Below are 23380 nucleotides of genomic sequence, written 5' to 3'. Positions count from 1 at the left end.
CAGAAGACCAATCTTTATCTCCATCTCCCTCATTGATTCCCCCTGCTTACTATGTAATTCTGAAATGAAGCTACATATATGCACATCCAAACAAAATATTCAATCTTCCAGTGTCTGCCTACCAACATATGTTGCAACAAAGATGGAAGACAACCAAGACAAAACATTTTTCACCCTCACATGGATTCTTTTCCAAAAGATCATGCTATGAATTCTAATGAATCAAGATAAACATTCTTCTAGTCCAATATTCTGTTTCAGCAGCAGCCTGGGAAAAAGAAAGGAAAACTGACAGATTCATTTATCATGTCTGGAATCCAAAACTGCCTTTTTGTCTCTCAGGCCAGATTACTTCTCTCTGACTCTTTTTGAGACTCAAGATTGGAAAAACTTTTTTAAAGCGTTTTTTTTTAAAAAAAACATCTGAATCCTATCTACCTAACTCATGAAAAAATACATATTGAGCTCAACTCTCAATTTTTGAAAAACACAACCCTGGAGAGAGGAAATATTCAAACTTCACAATCTTCTTCTTACCAGCAGATGTCTCTATAAGGCAATAATTCTTGAGTCTGGTGAAATATATCTTGTTGTACTCTGTGTATTGGAATCTGACATTCCTTTTTGCAAGTGAGCAGAACCACTATAGTATCAATGGAATGTTTTGGGGCAATGTAAAAATACTGTTTACCTACTCTGAACAAAATATTATTGCAGCTTACTGTACAAAGAAGATGATTATTTACATATGCCAGAAAATATTTGCTGAAATGCAACATGTGAATAGCATTATAATGTTTAGTTGGAAATATCCTTTTATTTGTACTTTGAAGGTATGGAATAGGGCTTTAGTTGTTAAAATGTGTCTGGTTGTAATCAGTAACTGAACAATCAACACACTCCTTTCTCTTCACTACTAGATGACAGACAGACAGACAGGCAGGCAGGCAGGCAGGCAGGCAGGCAGGCAGGCAGGCAGGCAGGCAGGCAGGCAGGCAGGCAGGCAGGCAGGCAGGCAGGCAGGCAGGCAGACAGACAGGAGTTTCTGCTTCATACAGCTATTGCTCCCATTTAGTGATATTTCTAACAAACAGGGACATTAAGCACTGGATACATCACAATTTCCGGTCTGTCAATTCTATGATGATTAGAATGATGGTTACTGATCTTCATCTGTATTCAATTTATTACATTATCATTTGACACTTTAGGGGTGGCTACATAACTTATGGGCTGAAATTGTGAGGCACTATAATATAGTTATCAAATCACCAAAGTTTGTTGAGGGGTTTTTTTTCCTGAATTTTGCAATTTTGTGTAATTTGTATCCAAAATATTGCAACAACAATAAAACAACAATAAAAACAACACACTATTGCAAAGGGTATGCATGATCTGAAATATTTATCATATTTAGTAATATATTTTTATTTGAGCACCCACACTATAGGAAATCCACAAAAACCCTGTCCTATGATTTTATTTTATTATTTTATAGATTTATATGTCAAATTTAGAAACCTCCCATCACAGTGAAGGAGTGACCCTGGGCAATGTACAATTAAAAACATATAAATCACATAAATGTCTTATTTCAAGAGGTGACAGTTAAAGCAGGGGACTGACTTTAAGGCATTAGCCAACCCCAAAGTTGCTTGTTCCTCTGAAACACCCAAGTGAGTTGGCAGAGTCAGGTCTTCAACTTCTTCCAAAAGGCTAGGAAAGTGGGAGACTGCTTCACTTCTGGGGGGAGGATATCCAATGGGCAGAAACAATGGCAGAGAAGGCTCTCTTTCTGGATCCTACCAGTCAATTTTTTTTATATGACGAGGTCTATAACATAACTTCCTAGCCTGACTGGGTTGGACTGCCCAATATAATGGAGAAAAGACTGTTGAACAGGTAACCTGCTCCCATGCCATGTAGGGCTTGAAAGGTCATTAACTTGAATTGCACTTGGAAGCAAACTGGCATCCAGTGCAGCTCACAGAACAGGTGTTACATATGTCATCTGTGGGATGCCCCAAATTGCTTACATAGCTGCATTTTGTGCCAACTGAAGCTTCTGGATACTCTTCAAGGGTAGCCCCATGTATATTGTGTTGCAATAGTCTGGATGGGTGATGGTCAGGATCAGATGATCACAGTTTAGAAATTATTAGATTAAAACATAGTTCCACCCAGTGCTTTTTTTGTAAAAAAAAAAAAAAAAGGGGGGGTGCCGGAACTCACACATGTCATACAGCCCACCTACCCTACAAGGTTCCATCCAAAAAAGGTGCCAGAACTCTGTTCTGGGCGTTCTTTGACAAAAAAAAAGCCCTGGTTCCACCTCACTTTTTGTGGTTCTTCTCTGAAATATGAGGATATATACTGTGTTTCTTCAAAAGCGTTTGCTATTATTGCTTTCTCCCAATATTAAGTTTAATTTCCACTTATTTCTTTTACTTTGCATTTTTTAACATGCAAAGTAAATTACAGGAAATTAAAAATAATTTTCAGTAAGCACAAGAGTAAAGACTAAGGATGGATGTTATTGGGTAGTTAAGCACACCTGCAAGAACAGAACTATAGATTAGATTCACAGATGTTTATCTAAGTTAGACAGTATTTGTCTACACATAATACACTATGCTTAGTTTGCTATTTCTTTATTTATTATTCAAGGCACAATGTGAACTTCAAAGGGGTTAATTCAATAGCTAAGTTTAGAGTGAACTCGGTCTAATAGAATGCTTTTTCTAGACCTATTTATAGCAATTTCATCTTGGTATGCAATAAGAAAAAAAAATCTCATCTACCCTTGCTGGGTTGACTATCTAGGAAGCTACTGCTGAGTTTCAGCTAGATAGCCAAGCTTGGGTTGATTATATTAAAACATATGATTCACTAAAGGCTTTTTATATGCTTTTATAAAAATTAATAAAATGACCACATCAGTTTGAAGGCACTAAATTTGATGTGTTGGATCCAAGATTTGATTCAAATGGATAAAACAATGTTATATACAACCCCATTAGCTACAATATTACATGAATAGAACAATCCTAATCAAAAGTGTAAAAATGAGTCATAATAAATGCTATAAAGAAGAAAAAAATCCACTCCCATCAGAATAGGTTATAATCAACTGAAGTTGGCATGTACTAAGAGAAAAAGTAAATCCATGGATAAACATTTTTTTTAATCCATTAAAGTTGGTTGGGAAAAAAAGCCAGATTCATAGCATGAGATCAATAGGTTATCAAGTACACTGTGCACCAGATATTGCACAGGGGAAAGGGAAATAATCCTGGTGTAATTATTTTGAATGACCATTGTATTCCAAGTAAAAAACAGAAGTTCAAAATCATAACAGTCTGATTTCCAAGGAGTACTTCTTGTTCCCTTCCAAAATATTCAAGGTGAAAGTTTTGATAAAGTGACATAATTACAGATGGATACCTTTCCAAATGATATAGCTCCTATTAAATTGGCTCATATTGAAATCTGGGAAGTTTCTAGTTTTAATGTAGGTTTAATGCAAATGGCTGCCCTTTAGATGTACTGCATTTTATTTCCCAATCTCTTTTCTTTGTTTTATTGCTTTATGGAACTGAATCACAATGTTAATATGTCTTTGTTAAACTTCAAAATTCCTAACTAATGCAAATTTAACTTTGAAAAAATCCTCTTCTGGAACAGATGAAATCACACTAAAAAAGCAAATAAAAAGTAAGAATGGACTAAACTTTCCTTAAAAGCACTGTCTAACTTCTGTCAACCATTCCATTTGGCACATCCAGATAAAGAAACTCCTGGCACGTAGGAACTACCAAAAGTAAAACTTTATTGAAAGATCCATTTAGGTACAGTAGAAGCAAAGTCAGCTCTGAGATTTTCCCAGAAAAACTCTCATAGGTAAAACCCCTTTTTCACCCCCAGGCCACTCATAGTCCATTGTCCACCAATTACATTCAGTACTTTTGATTTGGGAAAACAATCTGCTCTGGCTGGTAGCTACGAAAACTTGACCTTGGTGAATATTTTCTGTCTGATGGCAGATGGCTGTCATGCATCCCTTAGCCTCCCCCCCACCCCACCCTAGGAATTTACCGATTCCCCTCCCGTTTCTGTTTGGCAAACTGCAAGATGAAGGTTGATGCAGGAAACAAAGAAAGTGAATCAGCTTTGACAACTTCCTTTTTATTTGGTGAAAATGACTAGCATAATTAGCAATATTATCATATATCATAATATGGTGCAATATTATTCAAAATATTATATCCTTTTTTTTCTGGTTTTCTATAGCAGAATGCTTGGTAAAATTTCCAGGGTCGGGGATTAGGCCCTACATCCTGCAAGGCACAAATCTTTTTAACAATACATGGAAAAGTTCAGGCATGATTTGGAGTAGTTCAGGCATGATTTGGAGTAAAACTGAAGTTGAACATTTGAATTATTGCCACAAAGAATAACTGAAATTTAATAAATGATGAAATATACTGTTGAGAAATCATGGTACTCTTGATATATCTGAATTCTGCAAGTTTTATCAGAGAGAAAGGGAAGGGAATGGAAGGGAAGGGGATGAAAGAGGAGAGGGAGAGGAGGGGAGAGGAGAGGGCAAACTGGACAAAAGGAATGTAATAACGAGTGAGAAATGAAGGGGAAATAAAAGCACATAACATTGGGATACAGCATGAGAAAGTATGAATATTAAATAGGTGAGATGAAAAAGAGAAATACACCAAGAAGAGAGTACTGTCAGCACTTTATAAGAATGGTGACTCACTGGAAGGTATACACCACATTTTGGGAATTGGGACTCTAACAGGTTAGGAGGGACTATTTTGGTGCTGGAGATAGCCCAAAACAGGTCCATTATTTGTGTATGTATGTTCCTGGAGCAGAAATTATGGCCAGGAGGTTCATTTGGTTAGCTTCTTTTTTTCTGTTTTAAATATTTTATTGATTTTTAAGAATTATAATCTTTAGTGCTTAGTAAACAACATGTCTGGGTTCACATATTTGACATTAACTTCTTCAATATAAATCTGTTCAGTACTACACAATTCAGTATTTTTTCCCTGATCCTCCTTTCTTTTCCATATTTTTTCCATTTTTCCCTCATTACACAGTTGCAATTTTTGGTACTATTGATGGATACAAAGTTAAATATAAGCATCTTCATCATATTTTTCTAATATTATAAAAATAACAGTAATATCAATTCATAAATCAATATCCTGTTTTTGTGCTCTTGTTAAGGTTTAATTTCCTATCAGTATTTAAAATATCTTTGCAGGTATGATTTTCTCAATAATAATTATATTTATATAACTAAAAGTTTTATTCATATCAATCCTGCTCTTATTTTCATATTTCCCATATCAAAAAAAAAAGAAAGAAGAAAAATGTTACTTTAATTCTAAATCATATCTTTCATTATAAAAGTCTAGTTGTATCTAAGGGTCATCTGTTCTTTTAATCTTATTCAAACAAGTACTTAAACATATAATGCTCCCTCTAAAAGGTCAAATCTTCTGTTTTTTTAAATCTAACTCTTTCTTTCTTTCTTTGCCAAGTACGTAGCTTTCCAAGCCAGGGCAATTAAATTACCCAGGAATTTTCTTTCTATTTTTGTGAAAATTGCTTGGCATGAGAAAGAAAATTTGGGTATGGTATCTTTTTTTGAGGGGGGGAATTCCGCCCATTTATATTCCTTAAACAATTCCCAGTTTCCTTCTCCCTCAATTTCTCTTTTCATTCCCTGTCTCCCAAGTTGTGACATTTCCCCTAACAGCTCTAAATTCAATTTTTTTAAATCTTCTTCCTTGTCATCAGATGTATTTTGGAGACCTAAAGGTAAAGGGTCTTTTGCATTTTCATTGTTATATCTAAGTCTTGCAGTATTTTGTTTATATATGGTCATTTATATTTCCCTTCTTTTATCTCTTCCATCTCTAAATCCATTTCCACTGCTTTGTCTTCTGATTTCTGGTTTATTTGTTCATACTTTGTAATCCTTGTCTGGGGACTTTCTAGTTGTAAATTTGGAGATTTCCTCATTTATATTATTTAAATTGTTTTTAGTCTTATTATGGTTTCTATTTATGTTCTCTTTGTATGCAACAATTGTTTGATGAATTAGTTGTAGTATAGAATATATTTCTTTCTGAAAGGTGTTTGTTTTTTCTTGAGGCATCATTCCTGGAGATCCTCTAGTATCACCAGTCTAAGTGAGAGTAGTTCAAAGTTTCATCTAGTTTTCTGGTCTTTATATGTAGCCTTTATAATCAAATAAGTTCCAGAGTATAGATCCAGTCCTGAAAACAATATTTTATTGTGATCCTTTGTCTCAGGTATCAGAAAATTGTCAGTCAGATAAGATTGTAATCCACAATATTCAAAGTGTTCAAAATGTTCAACCTCCCTGAAAACATACTTTTCAAAAGTATGTCAAAAGTCTTTCCCAGCCAGTGGTAGTCCAAAGTCAAATTTTTCTTTCTCTCCCACTAGCTCTTGAGATTAAAAGTACAAACTCAGTAGATATTTATAATCCAAGAAGATCAGGGTGATAAGTATGCCAAAATATTTTCCTTTATTGCCAGCTGTTCTCCCAAGCTAGGAGTCATCAAGCAGCCAGGAAGCAAGTTATAGTGCTGTAGACAAATCCACCACTAGATGTCATTCAAGTCCATTTCCAACTCTTAAGACAAAGGATTGATTTGTTATATTTCAGCTCAATTTTTTTCTTTTTTCTTTTAAAGAGAAATTCTTAACAGTTATCTTAGTTCTCAAATTTATCAAAGCTGTAGCTTTATGTTATTTCCATTTCAGTATTGTATGTTTCTGTCCCCCATAAAATTAAAACACCGCTTCCGTTCACATTTGGAAGTTTTTAGCTTCTTGGGAGCCTTTCCCAGGAAATTCAGTTGTAAAATAGTGAAGAAAGGATCAATATTTTCACCCTGTTCCAAACATGCTGTTTACAATGTGTTAATTGGTTCTTTTTCTTCTTCAGTTTCACTAGCTAATGGCCGGCCACAGGAATGTATCCAGTCTTTCCCCTGCCATTTTGGAGGGCTTTCTTTCGATCGAATGGAAAGACTGCCGTCTCTCCATGATCAACAAGGAAGACCACCATCTCTCTATGATCAAAAAGGCACTTCTCTTCATCGCCTTTTTGGGGTGAATTTAGGCTCTTTTTAGAGCCCCCAGCAGGGTGAAATTGGGCATAGAAGGCAGAGCCCTGCCTTCCTGCATCCGTTCCACCGTGACAAAAAAACGGAAGTTGCCTCATTTGGTTAGCTTCTGTTGGTGCATCAGTTGTGGCCTTACCAAAGCAGAGGACTTTGAAGATGCTCACTCACATACTCCCAGAAACTGCCAGTCAGTCCAAAGTACAGTGGCCCACACTCTCACAGCCACAATGTGCTTTGCAGCATGATTGCTGTGGGAGCCTGGTTATCATTTAAAATACAGAATATAGCCCAGAGTGCAGTCTAGGAGCCAAAAATATACTGCACCCCCTTTAACATACAATAACTTAAATTTCCTGTTTGACTAAAATCAGTGAAGGACAATTAAAATATAAATATACTATTTGGTATAATACCTTTTGTTCTCCCTTCCATTTTTTTGTTTTTGTTTTCTTTAAACATCATGGACAGGCTAAAATCATGGACTGTTAAAATTTGTAATGGGCTCCCTACAATATATAAACTACTTGCAATTCAGTATGAAGAAAATAAATCCAAATAACAATGCACGTCCTTTGTGTGTTTAGTTCACAGCTGTGTAGAAATAGGTCTTATTGGATATATTACCTTCACACTTCCAAGATCAGTGCAATTGTGTTCTAATGATATGGGCAGTAACACTGAAGTAGATTCAATCTCACGTTGTTTACTAATGAGGCTTATAACAAGGTACAAAGTTTTGCAGTTGTGGTAGGTCTGAATTCTGAAAAACAAACAGATAAGCAAGTCAATAATAAGAGCTTCTGTATGAAATATCCAGCTGAAATCTTGTGAATCTGTACTGCAGGTGGTAAAGTATAACACAAATCTTTGTTTCTTTTTTTTAATCTTTAAAGCTGTAGTATTTGTCATCCATGAGATAAGACAGGATGTTTTTCAAATTTCCCAGGTGATCTTTCACACCAAAATGAATTAAACTTGGTAACTAGGAGCAAGTAAATGCAATTACATTCTTGCTATTTAAGAGACTATGCTCTGGTCAAGGATGTTAAAGCAAACCAGTGGAGAAGTTATGACCTTGATTACCAATGTTGGAATTGATGTTTCAGTGGATATGTCACTTAAAAACTAGTCCCAAATCTCTTAAATTACTGTTAGGCTCAAAATTTGGGGAGACCAGAAATATAAGGAACTGCATGGATGTGTCTATGAAGTCACGAAGAGCCAAGCTTAGCTTAAGAAGGCCTTACAGGTAATCCTCGACTTACGCCATTCATTCAGCAACCCACCTTCTGAGGCAACTCATGATCCACATAGCATAATTTGGAGAGGTGAGATTGCATAGATGTCTTGTTTAACGACTGCTATGACCATAATTCTAGGCTCAATTGTGGTTGTAAATTGGGAATTATCTGTACTTTTTAAAAGTCCAGAGATCAATATTTTTTATGAACTCACTCTTCTAAGACTTGCTTTTTATATATAGTTTTGTCTGATTTATGTCTTTGGTAAGTATGTTTTAGGATTATTAGGAAGACCTTCAGAGAAATAGCAATACTTCATGAAAGCACTAGCTTTGCCTGCAGTAAATTACAACTAGCTTTGGCCCACCCGACATATTTTTGCATCTCTTTACATTAGTAAAATACCTTCTGGCTTTCAGGTTTAAAAAGTAGGACATCTGCAGCAAGCCAAGATTTTATCAAATAATGAAATGTGCATTGTGACATCCAGATGTAAGCTCTGTCCCTTACATATTTGTATCTAACATTACAACTCAAAAACATAAGGGGCAGAGTCTTGGGATATCATGATCAGCAGTTTCTCATTGGTTTTCCCTACTGCCTGCTGTGGGTATCCAGGTTTTAAAATGAGTTGGGGAATTGGAGACAGTTATGAAAATAAGATTTGAGTTCTGACAGAATGACTTTTTAATTAAGAATGTTTGGCAATGGAAGTGAGTTTTGTTACAGGAAGAAGAGATATCAGTAATTGATCTGTTATTGTTTTGACTGATGTTTTAGCAAGGACTTAGAAGTTTCATAGGAAGTTTCTATTTTTGTTTTTTAGATGTGTCTTTCATTTTAGTTGCCTTCATTTTTACTGCCATTTTACCTATCTTTTAGTTTTGCTTTCTTTTTCCATTAATCATCTATTTTTTTCCTACTGTGACTTTGTTCTTTATACCCAATGACTTGAAAGGAATTTTACCATTTTCCCTTCCGGTAGAGAATTTAAGAGCAACTTTGAAAGCATTTACTACATTTTGCATGTTCCCTCCGCCAAGCACTGAAAATCATAAGAGTGAATTGGTTTGATTTAGCTAATCAAAGCTTTGTAGCCAACAAGGATAGGAAAATAATTGTTATCACCTTAAATTTATTTTCTCTTTTCCTCTTGGAACATAAACAAGCTTACATGGAGGTCTCCCCTTATACACTGTCCACATTACAAGAACCGTGAGAATCAGCTTGGCTGAGAAAAACTCACTGCCCATAAATTTTCCAATGAGCTATAAGGTTACAGAAGGACTAAAACTAGACTTCTCTAGTTCTATTCCAACATTTTCTCAACTATATTAAAGTTCCAGCAGAGGATACAGGATGCTCTGCATTAATATTTCAGGGTTGTCCTTGACCATTTGTTTAACAACCATTCAAAGTTACAATGGAACTTAGAAAAGTGGCTTAGGATTGGTTCTTGCAGTGGCCCTGAGGTCACAAGTTCAAAATTTGGTCAGTTTGCAACCAACATTTATTTATGATGGTTGCAGTATCCTGGGATATGTGATTTGCCATTTGTGACCTTCCCAGGGAACTGCTGTCAAGCAAAGTCGATGGGGGAAGCTGGATTCACTTAACGATAGTGCAATTTGCTTAATGATGACAGCAAAAAAGGTCACAGAATTGGACACAATCCACTTAATGACCTCATCAATTAATGATGGAAGTTCTGGTCCCAGTTGTGGTCATAAAACGAGAACTACCTCTTTCAAAGTTCACTTTGTCACTGAAAAATCTGGCTTTTTCTTTCCTTCCTTGTTTAAAAAGAACAATAACTATATTAATATTGTAATAAGGGTCAGCAATTTTGTTATATTTATTTTTATGTTTTTTTAAAAAATCTATCTGTCTGTCTATCTATCATCTATCTATCTATCTATACTTATCTACTATCTACCAATAACCTATTATCTATTTATCTACCTTCAGCAACTGCACATGCTTCTAAGTAAGTCTTTCTTTAGGGTTAAAAATTGTTATTTTACTGTATTGGGAAAATAGAGGCTGCAGTGGAGAAAAGAGAGGGAGAAAAAAATACTGGTGTTCCTTACAACAGATACACATGGCATTCTAAAGAAGACCCCATAAGTTCATTAAGTCCAAGATCTACAATTGCCTAGCTGCAGTTCTGATTCCAGAACTCAGAGTTTTCCTAAACAGAGCTGAAACTAATTTGGTTAAAAAGTCATTATCAGCTGTCTGGCATGCTGCTGGCTATTAACTCTGCAGCATGAAGTACCTTGCCCATCATGCTGCAGGGAGTGGCAGCTTCTGATCCTTGAAATGAAAGCCATTTGGATGGGATGTAGGCTCACCACATTGCCAACACTCAGATAATTAACTGCTCCCTGCTTTGACAGCACTGTAATGTTTTTGCAAGAGACAGTAACAGTATTGTCTAGGGAGCTGTAATATGAATATGGACAACAATAATTAAATCTTCTAATGGCTAAGTGTCTTCATTATGCCTTTACACAAGATGCAGGGTGTATTCTTCACCCAGCGTTAGACAGCTAACCTGACTTCTGCTAAAAATAAACTGCACAACAAATGTATACACCAACGACAAAGATCCTTCAATTAGCCTCTCAATTAATTCAGTGCGAACAAAATTTCTCATTATCACCAATAAGCCAGCAGGGTAATAGTCTGGGATCATTTTATAGATTACAGCTACAGTATAAGAGATATCTGTTAATAGGCAGACTTCCATGCCACTATAATATTCTTCCCATCTTACCTACACTTGAACACTTTCTGATGAAGTAAAGAATATTCTCATATGGTAGTGTTGTATGAGTGGATGTGATATCCCAGAATATCCACAAATATTGCCGCTATTCATGGAAACAAAAACATCAGGAAAATAAAATGTTTAGCTAACAAGAAGTCATTCCTTTTAGAAATAGGCAAAATAATATATGCTGTAGACTAGGGACAATGCTAAAACTAATAAGAGTAAGTTTTTCACCAACATTGCCATAATTATTATAGCATGGTTGTCTGGTTTTGAGATGTTTTAATGTTGTAGAAGAAAGATAAGAAACATGCTATAGTATAAAGATCTGCTATAGGGATACATTGCTAACTAATTTCCCCAAATCTTTATTGCTTTGTGGAAGAAAGCAGGTATGCCAACAAAGCAGATGGCACAAATCAAGAAAATGGATTAGCAGTATGTCTATAGTTTCTTGAGATAGCACACAATGGGTAGATCAACTGTAATTATGGAAGAACTCTAAGAGTAGTTAGAGCATTGCTATTCTTTATGTGTTTCAAATAGGACTATATAATGAATCCAAATAATGTTGAACTAATTTGATTCATATCTTCTAGAAAATGTTTTTTAATGTGTGGTCCTAGGACTCACTCTTAGAGGTCCACAAAATCAAAATTATTTGCTATCCAATAATGAATAGTAATACAATATTAAAATACCATCAAACAATAGTGAGAGCAAATGCATTAATTTTAATTTTTAATGTGGCAACTAAGGTATTAACATTTTAATGAGGTAAATATCAACACATTTAAGAAAAGCTTTATCTTCCATAATTTTTAAAAGTAGGAAATGGTCCTGACAGAGAAAAAGTTTAAGAAACATTATCATAGAATAAAATGCATAATGTAAATTTAGCTGGTATTCAGATGTTGAAATTCTCTATGAACTGTGTTATGTTTACAAATTTGTATTTTTTTTTAAAAAAAATGTGCATTTAAAAATGCACATTTTGTGAGACTAGCTATACAAAATGTGCCTTGTTTACATTTTCTGAATAATTTTCAGGCATACACAGATATAGATGATGTTAACTCTATTATGAATAGTATTGTGTACGTGATTTAAAATTGTTTCTCATGAAGGACTGTTCAACTTGGAAAATTTTTCTAAGTATTGGCTTCATATTCTCTTGTCATGCAGTTTTAAAAAATCCCTGGGAACTTCCCCAAATTATACAAACTGGCTAGGAATGTCCTTTAAGCAGCGGTAAAAAAATAAAATAAAATTAATTGATTGATTGAACTTATATGACTGCCTATCTCACAAAGTTATATTGCTATTGCTACAGCAAGCAACCAATAAAAATAGAAAAAGCAGCAATGCACAAGAAGTTAACCCTCTCATCCAAGATCAAATATCCCCTTTCACCTTGTTGCTGCCTTCTCAGGTAAGAGCAAAACTCCTTTTATATACTGCCTCTTTCCCATGGCCATGAATATCTGCCCACAAGTCCCCTGACTACAAATTGCATTCACCCCAAATTTTCCATGCTTTGTCCAACATTGTAAACCAGTCACATTGGCTGAACCTTATATATGTCCACACTGGCACTATATTAAAAGAAAATTTGCCTAGAAAATTTGCAGGGGGTAGTGGGGTGGGGGGGACTTGTTTATATTGTATCTCTTTTTTCTTTAATGGGAGATCACAAATCTAGGTTATACACAAATACACAAACACACAGACACAAACTTTGGTATAATAAGTTGAAAATTGAAATATAATTTTGAATTCAGTTTGAATCATAAGTCTGGGATATGGTTTGTTTATTAGAATTTAATTGGAATTCAGTTTGGTACTATGATTGACTGTAGCATGGCCTGCAGGAAAAACAACAATATACATGAAGGATATATTGTAGTGTGTACACATTTCATATAAGGTCAAGCTGTAGTATTCCCAGTGACCATTTTTATTTTCCCTGTTGACCTATCAACAGAGAATGTTGTGTTTACAGTGCAATTACTGGAAAGATGCCAGACCACAATGAAGGAAAAAATGGTAGCTGTTTTTTGAAGAGATTACTTACAATTGCTATGAAGCTAGGGTTTATAACTTTAATAGGATGAGGAATGGGAAAATGTAAGATTCTGATGTGAAAATAATTGCTATGACCAAATATTGTCTCATATAATTTTATGACTATATGATGTGTTTACCTTTGTAATTGTTGCATTTATAAAATAATTTGGAGTATTATCTCTCATTTAAACAATGACCTTTTTCAATAGAGGAGAGTGATGTCATCAAAATTTACTATAATTTCTGTTCTGAATTCAGGCTTACAATGCCTGCTTCCAGTCTAAGCCTTAAAAATCCAAAGTACTTTTTCCACTTTGGATCATAATCCGTATAAAACAACTTTCCCTTCCTGTTGAAATAGTGCAATTACGTACTAGTATCTCATCATTCTTTCAGTTATTCTTATATTGTCAAAATCTGCCTTAAAATTTCTTTGCCGGAGTTTTCCTGTTCAGAGAAAAACAAATTGATTTTCTATCTTTTTTTCTGACTGCTGGAGAGATGACTGACAGAACATTCACATACAGGCATATGCCACCTCATAACTAAATAGAAATTTTATTGCATGTTTCCTGTCAATTTTCATTCAAAGTAATGAAATAAAATTTGCCTTAGAGGTTTTTCAAAGGAGAAAAGAAATGCTTAGAAAATTCTCATACAATAAGTGAGATAGAACGTTCTTGAATTTATTTAGTTACAAGATGGCCTCCACCACCAACTCAGCCACAAGGTCAAGGGGCTAAGACAAGACCACTGCTATAATGCAGGAAAAAGGTTACCAGAAAGCCCAATTTCTCAAGGGCCTCATGTCTGGTTATAGCAATAGCAATAACACTTAACTTACATAGCACTTTATAGTGCTTTACAGCACTCTCTTAGTGGTTTACATAGTCAGCATATTGTCTGCATATTACAATATGGGTTCCTCATTTTACCAACCTGAGAAGGCTAGAAGGCTGAATCAACATTGAGCTGGCCAGGATCAAATTCTGACATTGGGCAGAGTAAGCCTGCAATACTGCATTCTAACCACTGTGCCTCCACGGCTATGTTCAAGACAGCACCATTAAAGGCCACAATAACATTGTATGGATGCAAGAACCAATCACTTGCTCCTGGAAGAAATACATAAATACAGGCTGTGAGGTACAGACAACCTTGAGGTAAATAGCAAACAAAACTGTGTACTGTGGGTATACGATGTGAGCCGATAATCAATTAGAAGAAAGATTATGCTTGAAAATATTGTACAATGTGGATAAGCAATATGAAGATGTCCTAGGAGGACATATTCTGAGGATAGGTGAAAGAAACTTAGGATGTTCAGTTTGAAATAAAAATGACTTAGGGAAGTCACTATAGCTTTGTACAGGTATATAAAGGAAAGCTATAGGGAAGATTAATATACTGAAGTGGTAGCTCAATTAGCCTTTTAGCATCTATCATCAACAGGATCAAGGAAAAAGTAACCAGAAAGTATGCTCAGATTAGCATTGGCAAAGCAGTGATGAAGGCCCTGGAAAGCGGAATCAAATGCCATGGTATGTCTACATCTACAAAGTTCAGAATAGTGCAAACCAAGGCATTCTCTGTCACATTCAATGAAAGTGAAAGTTGGACTTTGAAAAAGCAGGATAGGAAGAGCTTTGACATTTTTTTAACTTTAGTATTGGAGAAAATAGTCATGACCTATATTCCAAGGGCAGAGAAATTAAGACCAGAAATAATACAGAACGAATACATTCTAAATATCAAATAGTAAAATAATTAAAAATCTCTTTTCGGGAAATAAAACTTGGAAATTGTCAAATACATTTCTTGTTATTAATAATTCTTAAAATGCTGGGGGTTACATTGCAAATTCCACAGAGGAAGAAGATAATAAACATCACAAACCCTGCAATGTAATTCATTTTATATCAGTGAAACTTTTAAAATACAAATTTAATAACTCTCCATTCTAGATATCAACACCCACTAATATCAACATTCAATAAATGAGGCATAATTAGTGACACAGAATCTATTTGTGATTAATATTTATATGTTCCTTATATGTAAGTAACTAAGGCTTGCAACAAAAGCTAAGGCTCAAAATGAACTAAGGCTTGCAACAAAAGTCACAAATAACAAAAAAAGCTTCTTTCAAAACAAGAAAAAAGTCAAGGAAACAATTAGTCCATTAGTGGGAGAAAGTGGCAAGAAGGTGACAAGCAACAGGGAGAAAGCAGAACTACTTAACTTGTTTTTTGCATCCTTCTTTACACAAAGGAAACAATAGTCCAACCTATCAAACAGTACTGTAAAAAACAGATTAGAAACATGTTAAAATAGACAAGAAAATGGTAAGTGAGCACCTGTCCACCCTAGATGAGTTCAGATCGCCAGGACCAAATGGATTGCACCCCAAGGTTCTGAAGGAACTGGCAGATGTGATCTCAGAACCACTGAACTATATCTTTCAAAGATCCTGGAGCACTGGGGAGGACTGGAAAAGAGCTGATGTAGTTCCCATCTTTAAAAAAGGGAAAAATGGATCCAGGAAATTACAGACCTATTAGCCTGACCTCAATACCTGGGAAGATTCTGGAAAAGATATTCAAGCAACAAATCAGTGAACACCTAGAGGCAAACAAAGTCATAACCAAAAGTCAATATGGGTTTGACAAAAACAGATCATGCCAGACAAATCTTATTGCATTCTTTCCTTTATATTTTTCTATCTCTATATATACATACAAGTCACATCTTTGTTTGTTGTTGTGGAGAAAAGAGAAGATGGAAGGAATATTATGTACATTCACTTGAGTTACTTATAAAGAAATAAAGACAAGAAAGAAATATATTAAATAAATAAATAAATAAATAAATAAAATAAACTCTCAGCTTTGTAAATGGAAAGAAATAATACTCAACAGTCTGCTTCTAACTCTTCTACATCACTTCATCTCCTTTAATGGAAAAGGGTTTTACTTATTTTTTTTTCTGATTTTCAGCAAAAGACTTAGTTAAATAGCTATTTAAGAACTGATGACTAATTTAAAGGATTTAGGAGTATGCTTGGTACTCTTTTATGCAAATACATGCCACCCATGCTTGTCTGTGTCATTAACCTGGCAGTCATTTCATGCATGGCTTCCCATCTTATTAAGCTAGCAGTATGGAATATATGATTTACTAAACGAGTATGAACTATTTAATGCACTAATCTAAGAATATAACTTTTACATTTCTTACATAGAGCTGATTTGGGGAAAAATTGATTTGGGGTGGATGGGGAGAATGGCAGGAAAATTAACATTTATTATGACTCTTGCCTTCTCTTTTAGAAATTCTATTTTAGGAAGCTTTGCATGACTAGGAACAAATGTACCTGCATGAATGAATTATACAATAATTGATTACAAAATCTTAACACTGTAATTAGGAAACTGACACATAAGAAGCCTGTTTCCATAGCATGATGCAGATCTCTATGTTATTGTGAGTCTATCCGACTCTCTCTCTCTCTCTCTGTGTTTATGTGTGTGTGTGTGTGTGAGTGAGTGAGTGAGTGAGTGAATGAGAGAGAGAAAGAGAGATGGGAAAATAAATGACCTCTTCTAAACCTGTAGGATGTCATCAGGACTGCAGTATTATGTGATTCTACCATACAATTCTTCCAGAACATTTTTTTTTTTAAAAAACCTCTGTTTATATCCAAGCCCCCCTGGCTTTCCAGGCTTTCGTTGCCATAGCAGCATTCATTGGCCATGGGATTTACTGGGAAGAAAAAAGGAATGTATATTTGTGAAGTTGGTTTGGTGCCAAGCAAAGCTGGAATTGCAGATGGGGGACGCTGCGTTCTTCCTTTAGTGTCCATTTCAGATGGATTCTAATGTCACTCAGATAATTGCACGCCGCTTTGTCATCATCCCACCAGCTGCACGCAACAGAACAAAAAGATATTTAGTATCAAAAGAAAAGAATGACAATTTAACAGGCCTTTAAATGATGTTTTTCTCTGTTTTTCAATCACTGGTACTTAAGAGCTTTTCACTCATTTCCCTTGTTTTGGCCTCCGCACACATTGATGTTAGCACTCATTTTATTTTTGAAGCTACATCTTTGTAAAAATTCTTCTCCTAGTCTGGGTGGTATCTCTCCTCCCACCCCCCTTTTTGCACAATTTGTGAGCTTTAGCTTTGGGGAAAACATCTAAACAACATATAGATTTTAGATGTTACGTTAAAAGAACAGCTGATTCAGAGGGGAAAAAAACCCACCAACAAGCTTATGATCATCTTGAAGAAAATGAATACATACTCTAAGAGTTAACATGATTTGTCAAAGATAGGCCCCATGCTGGTGTGGTACATGAGGACCATCTATAGACAAAGTAAGTGGGTATGAACAATTCCTGGGACACCGGCTGCATAAGGATGGTGGCTACATGAAAAATAGGCAGAGAAAGTAAAAATAGAGTCAAACTAATTTTGGCCAATGCAGCACTAATAAGATATTACACTCACCTATTGTATATAACCTATACAGGTATACAGTGAAGACCATGACTATATAAGAGCTAAAGATAAAGATTTCCCCAATCCAGTCATGTCCCACTCTAGGGGCCAGTGCTCATCTGCGTTCCTTAGCCGAGGGAGCCAGAGTTGTCTGAAAACACTTCCGTGGCCATGTGGCCAGCATGACTATAACGCGGAATGCTGTTACCTTCCCACTGAACTGATGCTTATTTATCTACTTGCATTTACATGCATTTAAACTGTTAGGTTGGCAGGAACTGGGGCAAGTAATGGGAGCTCACCCTGTCACACTATACTTGGGTCCTGAACTGCCAATCTTCCTGTTGTGATGCCCTGGTGAAAACTTGCACTATGCTCGTCACTGACTGCTCCTAGATTTTTGGGAAAGAAGTCCAAGTGTGAATGCAAAAAATCAATCTTCAGTGACATGTTGCACTTCATGGTCTGGTAAGCAATGTTAACCCCTGAATGCAGTTTGGTGATCTGTAGTTGCCAAGATAATTCTCAATAACATTTTTGAATGCTTTCCAGGCAATTTTCTCTGGGCAGGTTACTTTTCGGATAGGTTAAATTATAGTTTACTTTTGTGATTAGCAGCCAAGAATCTATACGATACACCCAAAATTGTTCAGGAAGCAAAATATTGCTTGTCCAAATTTATCTAGGTTGCACAAGGAAAAAGGTATTTTGGACTTGCTGAGGAGGCATAGCCTTCTTTTGAGCTTGACTTTTACATCTATTGATTTTTCTTGCTAACACTTCATCTCTTTATGTGTTGGACTGCATTTAGATATGACAACCCACTTCCCTTCACCACTAATCATAATGAAAGATTATTAAAATCATGGGACCTGTAGTGTAGCATTCTTAGAAAAACACAAGATTCCCATTCTTTCTCTATCTTACTTCTTATCACAACTCTCTTTTTATCTGTTATCTCATTTTTTACATTTTGTATATAAAATAAATTTTACATTTCTTATATAAAAATATTTTTTATTAAAAATGCTTTTTTATATTTGGTAGAAATACAAAAATGTCTAGGAAAGGCTATGCAGTCCTATTAGTGAAATGGAATTTAGAAATGCATTTCTACAGCCTACAGTGTTATCAGATGCTACATTCCAGTTGTAAAATTATAGTATGATTGATATTGCTTTCTTTATCATTCCTATTTAACATTTCTAAGTGCGTATAATCATAATTTTGGTTAGTTTGGGATTCTTGCATTGCTGTGACTGGATTCACAGTAATTAATGTAATTGTGCATGCCAATAACATTTCCTTCCTTCCTTCCTTCCTCCCTCCCTCCCTCCCTCCCTCCCTTGGACTTGGATTAGATTCACTATATTGTTTCTGATGTTGCTGGACCTAGTTTGGCTGTCAGATTGATTGATTGACTGATTATGTGCCATCAAGTTGGTGTTTACTCTTAACAAACATAATGTTCAGTCTTGTCCAGGATAATCAGTCCCTAACTTGGTTTTTAGATCTTCCAGTGGTGTACTTATCACTGCTGTAATTTATTTTAATTGCTGCCCAAATTTTATTTCCATAGAGTGTCCCAAGAAAAAAAAACCATTGTTTGCATGATTCTGATCTCTGATCGCATGTCATATCACCTTAATATGGTTTCCAAGGCCTTCATTGGATTGGATAATCATAATTGATTCGTAGCTGGCTGACCAGCCATACTTAGCGAGGGGTCCTCAATGAAACTGCATCTACATGGAGGGAAGTGTGTAGGGGGGGGGTGCCCCAAGGCTCCATTCTGGGCCCAGTTCTCTTCAACATCTTCATCAACGATTTGGATGAGGGGATAGATTTGAAACTCATCAAATTTGCAGATGACACCAAGCTGGCAGGAATAGCCAATACTCCAGAAGATAGGCTTAAAATATAGAAGGATTTTGACAGACTTGAACATTGGGTGCTGTCTAATAAAATGAAATTCAATGGTGAAAAAAAGTAAGGTTCTACATTTAGGCAAGAAAAAACAAATGCACAGGTATAGTATAGGTGGTACCTTGCTCAATAATAGTAACTGTGAGAGGGATCTCGGACTCCTAGTGGACAATCACTTAAATATGAGTCAGCAATGTGCTGCAGCTGCCAAAAAAGGCAACACAATGCTAGGCTGCATTAACAGAGGGATAGAATCAAGATCATGTGAAGTATTAATACCACTTTACAATGCCTTGGTAAGGCCACACTTGGAATACTGCATCCAGTTTTGGTTACCACAATGTAGAAAAGATGTTGGGACTCTAGAAAGAATAGAGAGAAGAGCAACAAAAATTATTAGGGGACTGGAGGCTAAAACATATAAGGAACAGTTGCTGGAATTGGGTATGCCTAGTTTAATGAAAAGAAGGATGAGGGGTGATAGCAGTGTTCCAATATCTCAGGGATATCTCCCACAAAGAAGAGGGAGTCAAGCTATTCTCCAAAGCACCTGAAGGCAAGACAAGAAGCAAAAGATGGAAACTAACCAAAGAGAAAAGCAACCTAGAACTAAGGAGAAATTTCCTGACAGTTAGAACAATTAATCAATGGAACAACGTGCCTCCAGAAGCTGTGAATGCTCCAATCCTGGAAGTTTTTAAGAAGAGACTGGACAGCCATTTGTCTGAAATGGTATAGGGTTTCCTGCCTGAGCAGAGGGTTGGACTAGATGACCTCCAAGGTCCCTTCCAACTCTATTATTAGTATTAGTATTAGTATTAGTATTAGTATTAGTATTAGTATTAGTATTAGTATTAGTATTAGTACTAGTATTAGTATTATCATCCTACTAAGTGCTACATTTCTTGCTTGCTTGTTTCTGTACTGTTGATACTGTAGTTCAGAAGTGTCAAACTGTCACGTGACGTGTCGCGACGTATTGTGACTTTTTTCCCATTGCCGGCAATGGGTGGGCACGGTTTTGCCATGATGCATCCGGCCTGCGGGCCGGCAGTTTGATATCCCTGCTGTAGTTGATCTTAAAATGACAAAGCTATCCACCATTTCAACATCTTCATTATAGATTCTAAGGCTGGTTGCTGTATGTTGTCACTAGCTCGGCCTTCTTTACATTTAATTTTAATCCCATGTTTTCACTTTGCTCCTTGACTTTCATTACTAAAACTTACATATCATTTGTATTTTCATCTTTCAGAGTAGTGGAATCCTTGATGCATTTTCATTTACCTGTAGCATAGCTCAATTATTGAAGTGTTTACTTCTATTTTTTACTCTAGCCTCATTTTTTCAATTTCTGCAATTTAGCTGGCTAATAGGAACTAGAATAGGCTTTCCCTATACCTGTTATAGATGGACAATGATTTCTTTCATGTTCCTATTTTTTTATATGGTTGGAATGCTCAGATATTCAGGAGATTGTTCCAGCAAAGAACAGAATGCTGAGCTACTTTGAATTTGTTACTTTGAAATGCTACCAACTCAGAATATTCTGATGGAGCATTTTGAATTAGCTGATCTTTTCTGAGGCTTGAAACAAAATCCACATACCATTTTATACATGGCCCTATTTCTGATGATTTTGTAAGCCTAGCAGACTTGATCTTTTTTTTTTTTTAAAAAAAGAAAGAAACCATGTAAAATATCAGCTTTTTATTTCAAGGTATTTTGTTCAATTTGCTCACTGCTACTCTTCATTGCTATATTGTGGTAGCCACTCACTATTAAGAACAAACTGCCTATTTGCCTCTATATATGCATTTATTAAGTTAGTCAAAGAAAGAATTGCATCTGCATTTTAAATGTTTGAATAGGAGATAATCTTCGTGTGTGTATATATGTACAATTATTATTATTAGCAACAGCAAATAATCTCAATCCTCAATTTTATTGAGTAAATGGTCCATATTAAAACTTAGGGAAAGACTGCTATAGTACAGTAGTTTGCAAACAATTCTGTGGCTTAGTTGAAAAATACATCAGATTTTATAGAGAATAACATCAACATTCTGTACATTGAATAGACTAGTAATTTTATACTTAAGTGAACTAGACTAAGAAACAAATTATAATAGATTTACCTTGTTGCTTGGCAACATGCAGTTAAAGCTGTTAACTGACTTTGCACCCCAATTGACCCCTACTATTAATCCTTAAAACTTCAAGGAGACATCAACCATTCTTGGGTGTGATTCATATCCATAACAAAATAGATTATAATATATTATATTGTTTTTATCTTCCATATCACTGAGTTCACTTTGTGGATAGTTGACCTTTTTATGTCTATTTTATTCCATTTGTTTACAATGGATATTTTATTTTATCATAGTGTATTGATTTCTTATTCTCTATTTCATTGATATATTTTATTGTCTTTTAAAATAAATATACTATTTGATTGCAGGGATATATCAAATGAAATTAAAACAATAAATAATTATTGTATTAAATTGATCAGATATTGTTAGAAAACTGAATATATTCTAAATCAATACTTCTCATTGCTGTAGTGAAGGGTTTTAAAATTTAAGGCCAAAACTTTGTGACATACAATAAAAATGAATGATTAGAAAAGTGTTTTTTTTTTAAAAAGCATACAAAATGCAATTAATCATTAGCTTCAACAAACATAAAATTACATTTCAATAAATATAAGGAAAAAAGAAAATAATTACCAAATAATTACTCAATCTGATATGTTCATTGAAAGTGTGCATCTAAGAAACTAATATAGAGAATCACTATTACAGTTGTAACTTTTTATTGTTTTGTATTTGTAACTAAGCAAAATGTTGTGAGGGAAACAGTGATTCCTCAAATTAGATGCCTATATGCACACTTTGATTGAACACTGTGTATATCAATATTTAATAATTAATAACAATATTAACTTTAATAATTTAATGCAATGGAATAATTTAATAAAGTAATATTGAATTAATATTTTTAATGTGACAAGTGAGATTGCTTCTGGCTTTTTAATTTATCTAATCTAGGTTGAATTGATAACAATCTGCTTGTAGGGGATAATGTATATCTAAGCTGGCTCCATTTTTTGTTTTAATAACATTTATTGTAGATAAACAGGTTTCAAAAAAATATGTTTGCAATTGAAGAAGAGATTTTAAAGCAGTTTTAGAAAGCTCAGGATATTTATTTTTAACTTGTATCTAAAATGAGGTAAGAGATGCTATATTGTGATTCATCTTTATTCCTTTATCTGTAGCAGGTTCCAATATTTTTTTTTCTTTAAAGTTAATTAATATAAATTATCTTTTGATGAAATAAATGGATTCTGAGTACATGAATTCCTTGTGGTGGATCTTCCTTTATGAATGAAGGCATTCATTTTATGAATGAAGAAATTTCATAAAGTTCTATTAAATTCATAAGGGTTTTGGTAATACATTTTCACAGATGTGTAAGGCTTCATTGATAATTGTTGTTAAATTTGGAAACAGGTCATAACAATCTGTAGAAATATTGTTGTTCCAAGCCCCTAAATTTATTTTTGTTCTTTCATTTTATCTGCTGCTGAAAAACATATTATATTTCTCCCTTGTATATAAGCATTGTGATAATAAAAATACCAAGGTATCAGACAAATAAGCAAATCTGGCT

This window comes from Protobothrops mucrosquamatus, unplaced genomic scaffold (assembly GCF_001527695.2).
Source record: "Protobothrops mucrosquamatus isolate PMUCROS unplaced genomic scaffold, P.Mucros_1.0 scaffold117, whole genome shotgun sequence".
NCBI classification, from domain to species: Eukaryota; Metazoa; Chordata; class Lepidosauria; order Squamata; family Viperidae; genus Protobothrops; species Protobothrops mucrosquamatus.
This window is presented reverse-complemented; position numbering follows the sequence as displayed.